Here is a 10,895-nt window from a genome sequence, read left to right as displayed (position 1 = left end):
CCCATCTTTCCACCCCACGATTATGTAGCTGACCTGAGCCTGACAAAAGGCGGCTCCTGTATCTTTGAGTCAAACGGGGTTAACGTCCGACCAGACAGCAGATAGGTGGCTGTGCAGAGGTTTGTCTGACCCCTGACCTCTGAGCGTTACGTCCAGACCGAGGGCAGAGAGGCAACTTTCTGCTGATTTGCTGGAAGTGGAGGAAAACATTGACCCAGCAGCTTTTGGGATGGATTTTCTTCAGTGCTGAGCTGCAGCTTCCTGGCTGATTACTGCGATGTGAAGTAAAGCAGACCAACCTTTCACTCAAACATAAACACATATGGTGTGGATTTGTATCATATAAAGGCACGCATTCTTTGCCGCTTAACTGTTTTGGAGACAGCATTATCTTGAATTCTCCACCGATACAGTATTTATGTCTGGCGGGCTGAAGCCGCTCAGAAGCCAATGAAATGACAAAATACTTCAAACAGCTTCTGCCCCGTGAGTGGCTGCGGCAAACAGGCCAGCTGCCTCCATGGCTGCTTACTGCGTGCCATTTTAAGAAAGAGGCCGTTACATCTTCACCCGGGGGCCTCGGGGGAGAGCGGGGCGGATGAGGAGTGATGTGGCTGTCGGCTCTGTCAGCAGACCGCTTCCTGTTTGTCTCGCGCTCACCGTCCGCTGAGAGAAGCACATGATTTACTCCACCTCAAACCGAGGTGTCCATTTATCTCAAGGAGAGATGTCAGAGGTGTGACAGATGAGAAGAGGGCCGAATATTTCCTTTAACTGATGCCCAGTCAGCTGGCACTCACATTTAGTGTTCTGTTCATACAGTAGCCTCCAGGTTCCCAGTGTGTTGTTAATGTTTGCGTCAATGAGGTACTCAAGCTTGTTGTTATTAGTTTGAAGGCAATTTATTAAAAATGTTCCATAATGTTGTGTTGGGACTATTTTCCACATATATCAGTTTAAAACATGGATGTAGTGTCCGCAACATCGCCTACAGGTTTCTGAAGATCCCTTGTGAAGCTCAGTGTGGTGGCCCTGGTAGTCCTATCTCCTAATCCAGACATGGGCAAAGATGTGGAGCATGGGTGGACCTGAGGCGGGCTGAATGAAGTCTGGGTGCTCAAACAAGCCACCTGTGACAGCATCCACCTGCCTTGATTCTGCATAACTTTAAGCTTAATATCATTTGAACAGGTGAGTTGTATAAAAATTCACCCTTTGTACAGTTGTCATGTAAACATGTTTATTTCTGCTGTGAAGTTGGACATTGTAATACAGGATCTTATGGAGACTGATTCACTTCTGGAGCCAGCCTCAAGTGGCTGCTCAAGGAAATGCAGTTTTTGCCACTTCATTCATCATTTGTATAAATATCCTTTTCTTTCCTTTTGATTATATCCTTGAAAGGATAAAACTGGCCCTGAAATTTTATTGCTATTGTCAAATCTCTGGGCTATGATATACCCAGGTCATATAGTATAGAACTGTACTTTGTAATATGAGAGAAAATATTGTGTTAAGAGAAGACATATATTTGCTGGACGTCTTGTTGGTGGCTTGTAAAAGGTCTCTTTTTAATGGCCTTTAACAAGCCACCAACAAGACCAGGCAGAACCACCAATACAAATGGAAATTTGTGTTAACTGAAAGATTGAGAGCTGTAGAGCAGCAATGTCAAGAGAAATGGAGGATGTTAACATGTCAATGAGAATGTCAAGAAGAGAATGAACCACAAGTGCAACCCGGATCCTTCTTTTTTATCTTGTGTGTATGATCTTCTTGTAATTCACTAATCAATATTTTTCATGTTAACAATGGATGGATCAGTGTAAGAGGTGTTGCTCAAGATGTCAAACCAACTTAAAATAATCCCCAACTCTAGCTCGACAGAGCCTTTTAGCCTATTTTAACTGTTTTGGTTTCCTGGCCTCACAAATCATGCTCTGTCAAGCTCGTTCCCAGCAGCAAGCAACTGTTTTTTTTGTTTTTTTTTTAGCAAAACAGCTCTGATAAACCTTCCGTACACGACCTGCCCAGCACCAAACATTAGACAGACACAGTTAGACACTAGCTGGTGAACATTATGGAGGATAGCTGCTTAAGAACCAGTTATTTTTTCACAGAAGCTGGTGGAGACCAAAACAGAGCTTAAAGGAGAGTGAATATCAAACCAGGAAAGGATGTGTGCGTAATGCCCTGTGTGAATAAATGCAGACCTGTCATTTATTTGAATGGAGCTAGTCTAGCAGTGCTAGATACTTACACCATATACTGTAACAATGTGTGTTTCCTGTCTGTTGCATTGCCCCCAAGTGCTCAAAAACATTTAAAACAGCTTCCAACTCGGACTGTTGAACTTTTGAGAATGTTTGTTCTTTGAACTTTGCATAATTAAAATGATTAGCAATAAAACAGTCTGTTCTAAAAGCTCTCTGGGGCAGAGCTTTTCTTGCAGCAAAGATGGTGTCACTGGTTGATTTATTATTTGATGGATGGAGCAGAAACTCTGGGTTTCTGGCTCAGTGCTGTTGCAGTGCTGTTGATTCCTAAATTTATCAGCTTGTTCAGGTCCTTGTTCATGTTTGGCACAAAATGAAAGCTATGATGCATCATCATCCACTCACACATCAGATGATCACTCCTTTAGTTCAATGATTAGGTGAGTCATTAATCATAACTGACAGAAGATTAATCAGCAATAATTGATTAATCATTGGAACATTTATTAAATTTGAGGATTTTTTTTGTTTGTTTGTTTATGTAATTTTAGAGTAGAAAAGAAAAGAAGCAAATCAAAGATGTATCCTTATGTATGGAAGGCAAATGTTTAACAAATAATAAATATGTTAACAGGTGACTTAGAGCATGTTTTGAACCACAAATTGTGGTTAAATTTTGGATATTAATCCATTACTGTTTCAAGGAAAAGGCCATTAGAGTATAAAAGCTTGCATAGCCATCAACATAATGATGAACAATATAAAAAGAAATCCAAAAAAGAATTGTTTCTGTACATGAAGAATAGTATATGATCCAGATAGCAGCTCCAAAACCACAGTACTTTTTTGCTTCATACAAGATTCCATATGGTTGAGTGTGGAAACGAAGTATGAAATATCATTAAAATATGAGTTTTCATGTTTTCATTGTCACACAGGATGACTCAGCAAATTGTAACCATGAACAGCTCACTCCAAAAGACTGAAACCAGAGAGCCAAGACAGTAATCTGTGATTTCATACAGAGCTAATGCACAGCTTGGACCTGTTCCACTGACATGAAGAGGATGCAGAGCCTTCTTTAACACATGCAGAACAACACTTATAACCAAAATGTTTTATTGGGGCTCTCCCAGCTCTCTTTTCCAAAGTATTTACTCTCCTGCTATCCTTTGATACAACACGCTGTGACAGATTACAGGACAAATCCTGTCTCTTTTGTAGCAATGGGGGAGATAAACACGTTCTAAAACTGTCCCAGTTGTTCAGCTCCAGCAGCATCATCCTCATTCTGGTGTCCCAGCATAAAATCTGCATCAATCAGTTTACTTGTGGCTACTTTAAGGCACAATTCCATAACAAGCTTACAATCAGGCACATGTTTCACATTGGATCAGCTAATAAAAATGCTGTGGTTAACGTACTGTGGAGTTTTTGGCCACTAGCAGTGCTTGTTTGAATCAACCACATTTGAAGATTGTGGTGAATGGTTACACATTCCCTCCAATAGTTTCACTCTGCTCTGCTAATCAACAGTTGCCAGTGTTAACGGTGTAGCAATGCATCAAAAGGATGGAGGAAGAAGACTACGAGCTGGCAAACATGGATGTAAACAGTGAAAGTTTGCAATGAGCACATTTGTTAGAGCTAACACTCAGAAACACTGAATGCAAACTGAATATTTTCTGAAATGTTGCCAAGTTGACGCTTTATTGTCAAAGTTTGACTTCAGTTGGCAGCAATGGTATCAAGTTAAAGTCTGCACTGGATTTTTCTGGAGATTTTTTCGACAAAGAATTTGAAATGGACTGGAGATAATGGTGGCAGTTGAGGAAAAGTAAAAAAAAAAGAAAACATTAGAATTCATGAATTCATGACCACAAATATAGCCAGCAAATTTCATGGGAATCTGGCTGATAGTTGTCAAAATACAGTATTTTGCTGTGGACCAAACTAAATTAATAGGTGAAGTATATGCAAATGTGGAAAAGGCACCGAAATGTTTCTAAGAACAACAAATTAAAAACAAACTTTGACCTAAAAATACAAGAAGCCAAAGTTCCCTGAGGCAATTTTTCTCACCAGTGTGGCAGACATAACTCACTGCAGATGAACAGCTCTGCAGCGAGGCTCCTTTAATCGTGATCCGTAATACTTCAAAATCAATTTTGTCCCATTTTCAAAGCCTCGATCATTTGTCATGATGGTAGTATTACCTCATACTGAAGCGTCGCCCATCTATCATCTTCTTTGGCCTTTTTACAAGAGCAAACAAGCAGGTACACATCGAAATGTGAAGCGATAGCGTCTTAGAGATGCAGAGTTTCATGTTTTCAGCTGCAAAAGGCATTCAGCAGGTCATACAGTCAGTCTGTTTTTCTGAAGAATAAAATAAGTAAATATCAGCAGGGATTGCTCAACTCTAGTCAGTAAAACAAAGTGAACAACACGCAGCGCAATTGCCCCGGGGACTTGTGTATTCAGGAGCCCTGCATCGGCCGAGAGTTTTTTTTTTTCTTTTTTCTCATTTGAAGTTGCTGATCAATACCAGTGACTCAGCATCTGCTCTGGCGCCAGAAATGTCAGGTGCTGAGATTCTCACTGTCCAGCTGGAGTTCTGTTGCAGTAAAAACTCCTATTTCAAATGCTTGCTCTGTATCCACCAATCTGTATTTGATCTCCTCTGTGAAGGGTGATACATACAAGATGATTCTCTTTCCCAAAAGAGATAGTCTGCCGACTTCAGGATTCACCGACGATGGGTTTTTGGGATGCTGATACCAGCCGAGCCTTCAAACTTCAGGCAAAGACATCTACATATGAGTGATTAGGATCCCGACCCTCTGAAGACCAGGCTGAACCTGCAACTCCTCCCCAAGAGAGATTAGGGGTGACCTTGAATAATCCATGATTACAGTCAGATCAGTCAAGATGTGAGTTAAACATCTGCATTTTTGTTTTTTTTAGCTGTGCCATCCTACACAGTGGAATGCAGGAGCAGCAGCAGAACTCTCAAACTGACCACAGAGTCAGCTAAACCACTTCTAAACCACACGGTGGTACAAGCTCCTCTACTGCTGTCCACTGTCATCTATTCATGGCTGATAGCACTGTCAGCAGCCCGGCAAGAGAGATGCTCCATGGTGCGCAGGGATTATATAAGTGACTATGGGCAGAACACACTTTTACTTTCTCTGAGTGTGTCATTACAGATGACAAAGACAGGCAGTAAAATGTAACATGAGAGTTTAGTGTGGCGTTGAACTGAAAACAATAAACAAATTCGATTCGACTGCGAAATTCTCAGTTGGGTTCATTCCTAGTCTTTCGCTGCTCCCTCCTGCTGGTGACTTCATGGTGTGTCAACAGGAAATTGTCCTGTGTGTTCATGTCATCCTTTCCAAAATTCATTTTTCACACAAATACATTTTACAGGTGGCTTGACTATTAAAGTCAAGTAGAGAGTAGAGAAAGTGTGGACTGGAATACGAAAAAGTTCAGGAACAAAAAAAGGAAAAACACATCATATGTACACATTGAGGTGGGAGGTGGAGTCCCAGTGGAGCTGGAGCTTCTTCTACAGAGCTGCAGGGTAACAGGTTGGGTGGCCTGGTACTCACCTCCCTGATGGCTCGGCCCTGTGTGGTCTCACTCCTCACTGCTACATTATCATCGTCATTTTCTTTTATCATCAGTGTCACTTATCCTATTGTATTGTAATGACTATCATAATGTTTATTATATTCATATTAGGTTATTTATATACTACACTAAAATTTTGTTACATCACATATATCACTACACATCACTATAACATTTTTCCCATCTCTTAGGTAGGAACACTTTTTTTTTTTAGCTTTTCAATGCTGGACAGTGCATTAAAGAAACATACTGAAGCATCATGAGACATTCAGTTGAAGCTTCAGTCCAGAAGAGTGCAGTCCTAGGAGCATCGAAGATACTGCGCAGAACCCTCAAACTCCTCTGGTAGAGGACCCGAGCTTGAGGATTGATACCCCCCCCCGCCGAGATTTATATATATATAAACATTTATATTTGAGTGCACCAGTGATTGTCAAAGCAAAATATGTAGATATATAGATATGGTAGCAATAATGACAGTAGTAAATTAATTATATATAATATATATATATATATATATATATATATATATATATATATCTATATATATTATTATATATTTATATATATATATATATTATGGCATGCCGTTCAGGAAATTAAACCTTTGAATATATTGAATGAAGTCTGAATATATTGAATGAAACCTTGAATATATTGAATGAAGTCTGAATATATTGAACGAAACCTTGAATATATGGAATGAAACTTTGAATATATTGAATGAAGTCTGAATATATTGAACGAACCTTAACTATTGAATGAAGTCTGAATTATAGGAATGAAACTCTGAATATATGGAGTGAACCTTGAATATATATAAAGAAACTTCACTGACATCAGACTTCGCGGCAGTGCCTGCAGCCATCTTGTGTAACAGTCTGTAAAAGCGAAAGACAATGAGTCAGGCCGCCCGCAATCTAGTTGCAGCGATATTACACATGAGGACATGATAAAATACACAGCGAATGCGTGCCGAAAAAAGCTCAATTTTTAACCGTGGCAGGCCTACAACAGGCATAAAGTTTCGCCATACTCCATTATGCATTTGTCTGTCTGTCCGCAGTCGCTGTGTGAGTAGCTGCCCAAAGCTGACAATGTGTCGCGGATCATAAAATACGTTCAATACTAAACTAAATATTAACCCTGCATTGATCTATGAAATGCTTATTGTATCTAAACCATATGAGGCTTCTCTTTCAGTTATGAAATCCCTGTAGCCGCAGCAGCTCCTCCAGTCCCGGAGAAGTGCCGCATCAGAGAGCAGTGCCATTACGCACGGCATTCACTGTGTTTTACCTTCATTAAATCACCTGAAAAACTATATCAAGCTAACCATACAGTGTCTTGGACCCTTTCTTGTGTATGGGTGGAGATTGTGCACTGAGTCAGGGGGACTAGGAACAAAGTCGGCCCTGGCATTTTTTCTCGGGACCGGCCCATCATTGGAGCCGTTTGGTGTTTAGTTCGGTGCTTAAGCAACCGCTCCATATGTGAAGGCTCGCTGCGGGGCGCAGGTTCGACTCCCGTCTATGCGGCCCTTTTCCGCCTCTTAACTCGGATTTTCTCTGCTCCTCCTTTCTCTTTTAGAACCTCTGTGTCCATAATTTATTGAAATTAATATTCGTGCAACATACAGTATGAAGTTTATCTATAGACGTATATGAGTCTATCCCTGCTTCGGTTTCACATAAACCTAGCGGCTGCCTGGACGCATCCATTTGATTGGCCAGGGGAGGGGGGGGTGTAAATCGTAACTTCTGAACCTGTCATGAAGAGGCAAATATTAACCGATATTGGCAGTGCAACCAAAGCCTATTCCAAATGGATGCAAATGGGACGCAAGTCCATTTTGGGCTGCTGGGCAAATGTTGCAAAGGCTACAAAATAACAAAACATACATACAAAAAAAACAACGAGCACCGGCCCAAATGTGGCCGAGATGGACCGGCCCATCTGGCATTTGCCGGTATCACAGACTGCCAGTCCGAGCGGCACTGGGTTTTGTGGGGCACTCCTGTGGGTTGAAGGCATGCTGATTGGCCTGATACAGCTGTCTGGCCTGTTTTATGTCTGCCACGATTAAAAGGGAGCGAAATTCCTTGTCAGGAAAACGGGATTGATCAGGGTATCGGCGGGATTTTGGCCCGTACCACGCAGTGTTAATGATGTCCTCATAGTTTAATATTGCTGCAACGAGATTGTGACGGACTGACTCGTTGTCACTCACTTTTAAGCTATAGCATCACACACGTTACACAAGATGCCGTGAAGTCTGACGTCAGTCAAGTTTCATTCTCAATATATCAAGGTTCGTCTCAAATATTCAGACTCATTCAATTATATTCAAAGTTTCCATTCCTATATTCAAGGTTTCGTTCAATATATTCAGACTTCATTCCATATAATTCAAGGGTCATTCAATATATTCAAAGTTTCATTCCATTTGTTATATCAGCTCATTCAATATATTCAAAGTTTCCTCAATATATTCAAGGTTTCGTTCAATATATTCAGACTTCATTCAATATATTCAAAGGTTTAATTTCCTGAACGGCATGCCATAATATATATATATATATATATATATAGTTCATGTTCAAACACTGTGAAGAAAGCACTGATTTTTATTGGCACTGTCTTAGCCGATTACACATTGATCCTCAGGATATATTTGGATATCAGTGTCTTTATAGATGATATAAGATTCTGTGTCTATGGCGTAATTCTGCTTCTGGTTCAGTGGAAAATCTTGCAGACAGAATGAGTGGCTCATTCAAAGCAGTGCATATCAGACTCAGACAAACAGATTGTATTCCAGCCTTCCCACATCTTTGACATCACAGGTTCAGCCAGCGGTGTTCAACCCGCTGAGCTGAACACTGCATTCATACACATCATCTGATTAAATCCATATTAAGCCCATACTGCCATGATTGCAGGTGTTACGTAAAACACCATGACAAGGTTATGTTCGTCATATAGAGAGAAATTGAGTGTACATAACCCGATTAACACAGCGAGATTACCTGTCAATCTTTCATATTACTGTGGCACCTACACGAGTTCGACATGATGTATGTGCCAGGACATTTTAATGCAATAACATAATACCCTGGTAACAAATATGGTAGCTCCTTATAACATTCAGATCACATTTCATGTCAGAGAGTTAAACATGATCAACAGCACGGATACGTTTATTTATTTTTGCAGCAAACTAATTGTAAATATGAAGTTTAATTCATTTTCCTTAACAAACATTCATAAACTGTCATAATCTATTATGTGCTGTCCTTTTTATTTGAATTTGAGACACATCGCCTGTTTAACTGCATTTCATTTCCAGAAAACATTTCAATCACAATAATATTTAATACAAAGAACATGCATGTTATATTTTTTGGGGGGCACAGAGAGAAAGATCAACAGACATTGACTCTGCGCTCATGTTTCATATCATTTCCACACAAGGCAGACAAATGATTCTGACTGCTTTGTTGCCACTTGCTTCTCCTGTACAACTCCAATATCCTCCAAATTTGTACATTTTCATAACCCTTCAAGACGTATTTGCACTTGCAAATTTGCTGGATATAAACAGAATTTCTGCCTCATAGCATTTGCTTGTCCGGCATCCTTCCTCTGTCTTCACCTCATTTATTAACAACATAACAATCATCAGACTTTCTGAAGAAACTTCGGACCCTTGGCTGGTGTGACATCTTACGGCTAGCCGACCAGTGTGATGGCTGAAGCCAGCTGGACAAGGAGGTCATGCATGTGAGATCAAACACTACTCAACAAATATAGACAGTCACCACTGACTGGACTGGGAGGTCTACTTCAGGTGGTCTACATTCAATCAACGATGGAAAATGTCTAGTCAAAGCAGCTATGCCCCCATTCCTCAGCCGTCACCACCACATGACTAACACCCAAGTGTAATTACATCTCTAAACAAAATACTCATACGAACTTGTAGCTAGGTAGTTAATGACAATCATGTGTGTGTCTGTGTGAGTATTGTGCATGGGATTTTTCTCCATTCTAATACTATCTGAGACCAAAACCGATCTTTAAAGTGTACAGTACATATAATAGATTTCCATGATAAGTGTTAAAGTGTGAAAATGAACTGATGATAATGTGATACTCTGTTTGAACAAACCATTTTCACCTCTGTTGATTAGATTAGATTGGTTTTCTAGCAGCTCAGAAAATGATGCTTCATGACAGGATGGATCAACACTTTAAAAACATTAACCTACATTTAAACGACATCAAAAACTTCCATGTGTATTTATTTGACTGGAGTTATGACTAATTTCATGATATTATATGACACATGTTGACAAAATGACAAATAATTATCAACAGCTTACAGCTACATTTTATAACTGTGGTTATTTTTAAGTTTGTAACAAAGCGCTCAGACACTACTATGGAAATTAAAATGGAAAGCAGCTGTATGTGGTGGGACGCAAGCATTTCGTCGGGATGCATTTCTGTGAAATTGCTTAATATTATGTGACCAAGAAGTATAACTACTACCACCTCTGCAGTAACAACACAAAGGGAACTATTAACCATTTAGAGGCATGTAGAGGTCTAGCATGTAGGGCAGCCTAGATGGCACTGCATCAGGTTTTTCTCCACCAGAAGAGCACGGGAGCACTTTATCATGTTTAGTGTTTTTGTCACTTTTGCAGCTTTTTTTGAACGTGGGGCACCGGCGTGTTGCCAGATCCTCAGGTCAGGTATACCCTGCATCTCGTTCTTGGCCTTTTCAGAGACGGGATGAATGAAGAATCCACCTTTGAGCGGTTTCTGTATCCTCAGATTCTTTCTGTCTCTGTTTGTGTCCCCTATTCTTTATCCTAAAGTAGTTAATGACACTGTGCTTATTAAGATGCTCTGCATAAATAATCTTGACTTGACGGAGCCATGACTTAGCCTCTTTTTCAACCACAGCTTATGGAAGTGTGCTTCCCGACTGAACATCGGCAATAACAGTATATCTACTGTTTGCTATCT

Source organism: Larimichthys crocea, chromosome XI, assembly GCF_000972845.2.
Source record: "Larimichthys crocea isolate SSNF chromosome XI, L_crocea_2.0, whole genome shotgun sequence".
NCBI lineage: Eukaryota > Metazoa > Chordata > Actinopteri > Sciaenidae > Larimichthys > Larimichthys crocea.
The sequence above is the reverse complement of the archived record's forward strand: the minus strand, read 5'-3'. Positions refer to the sequence as shown.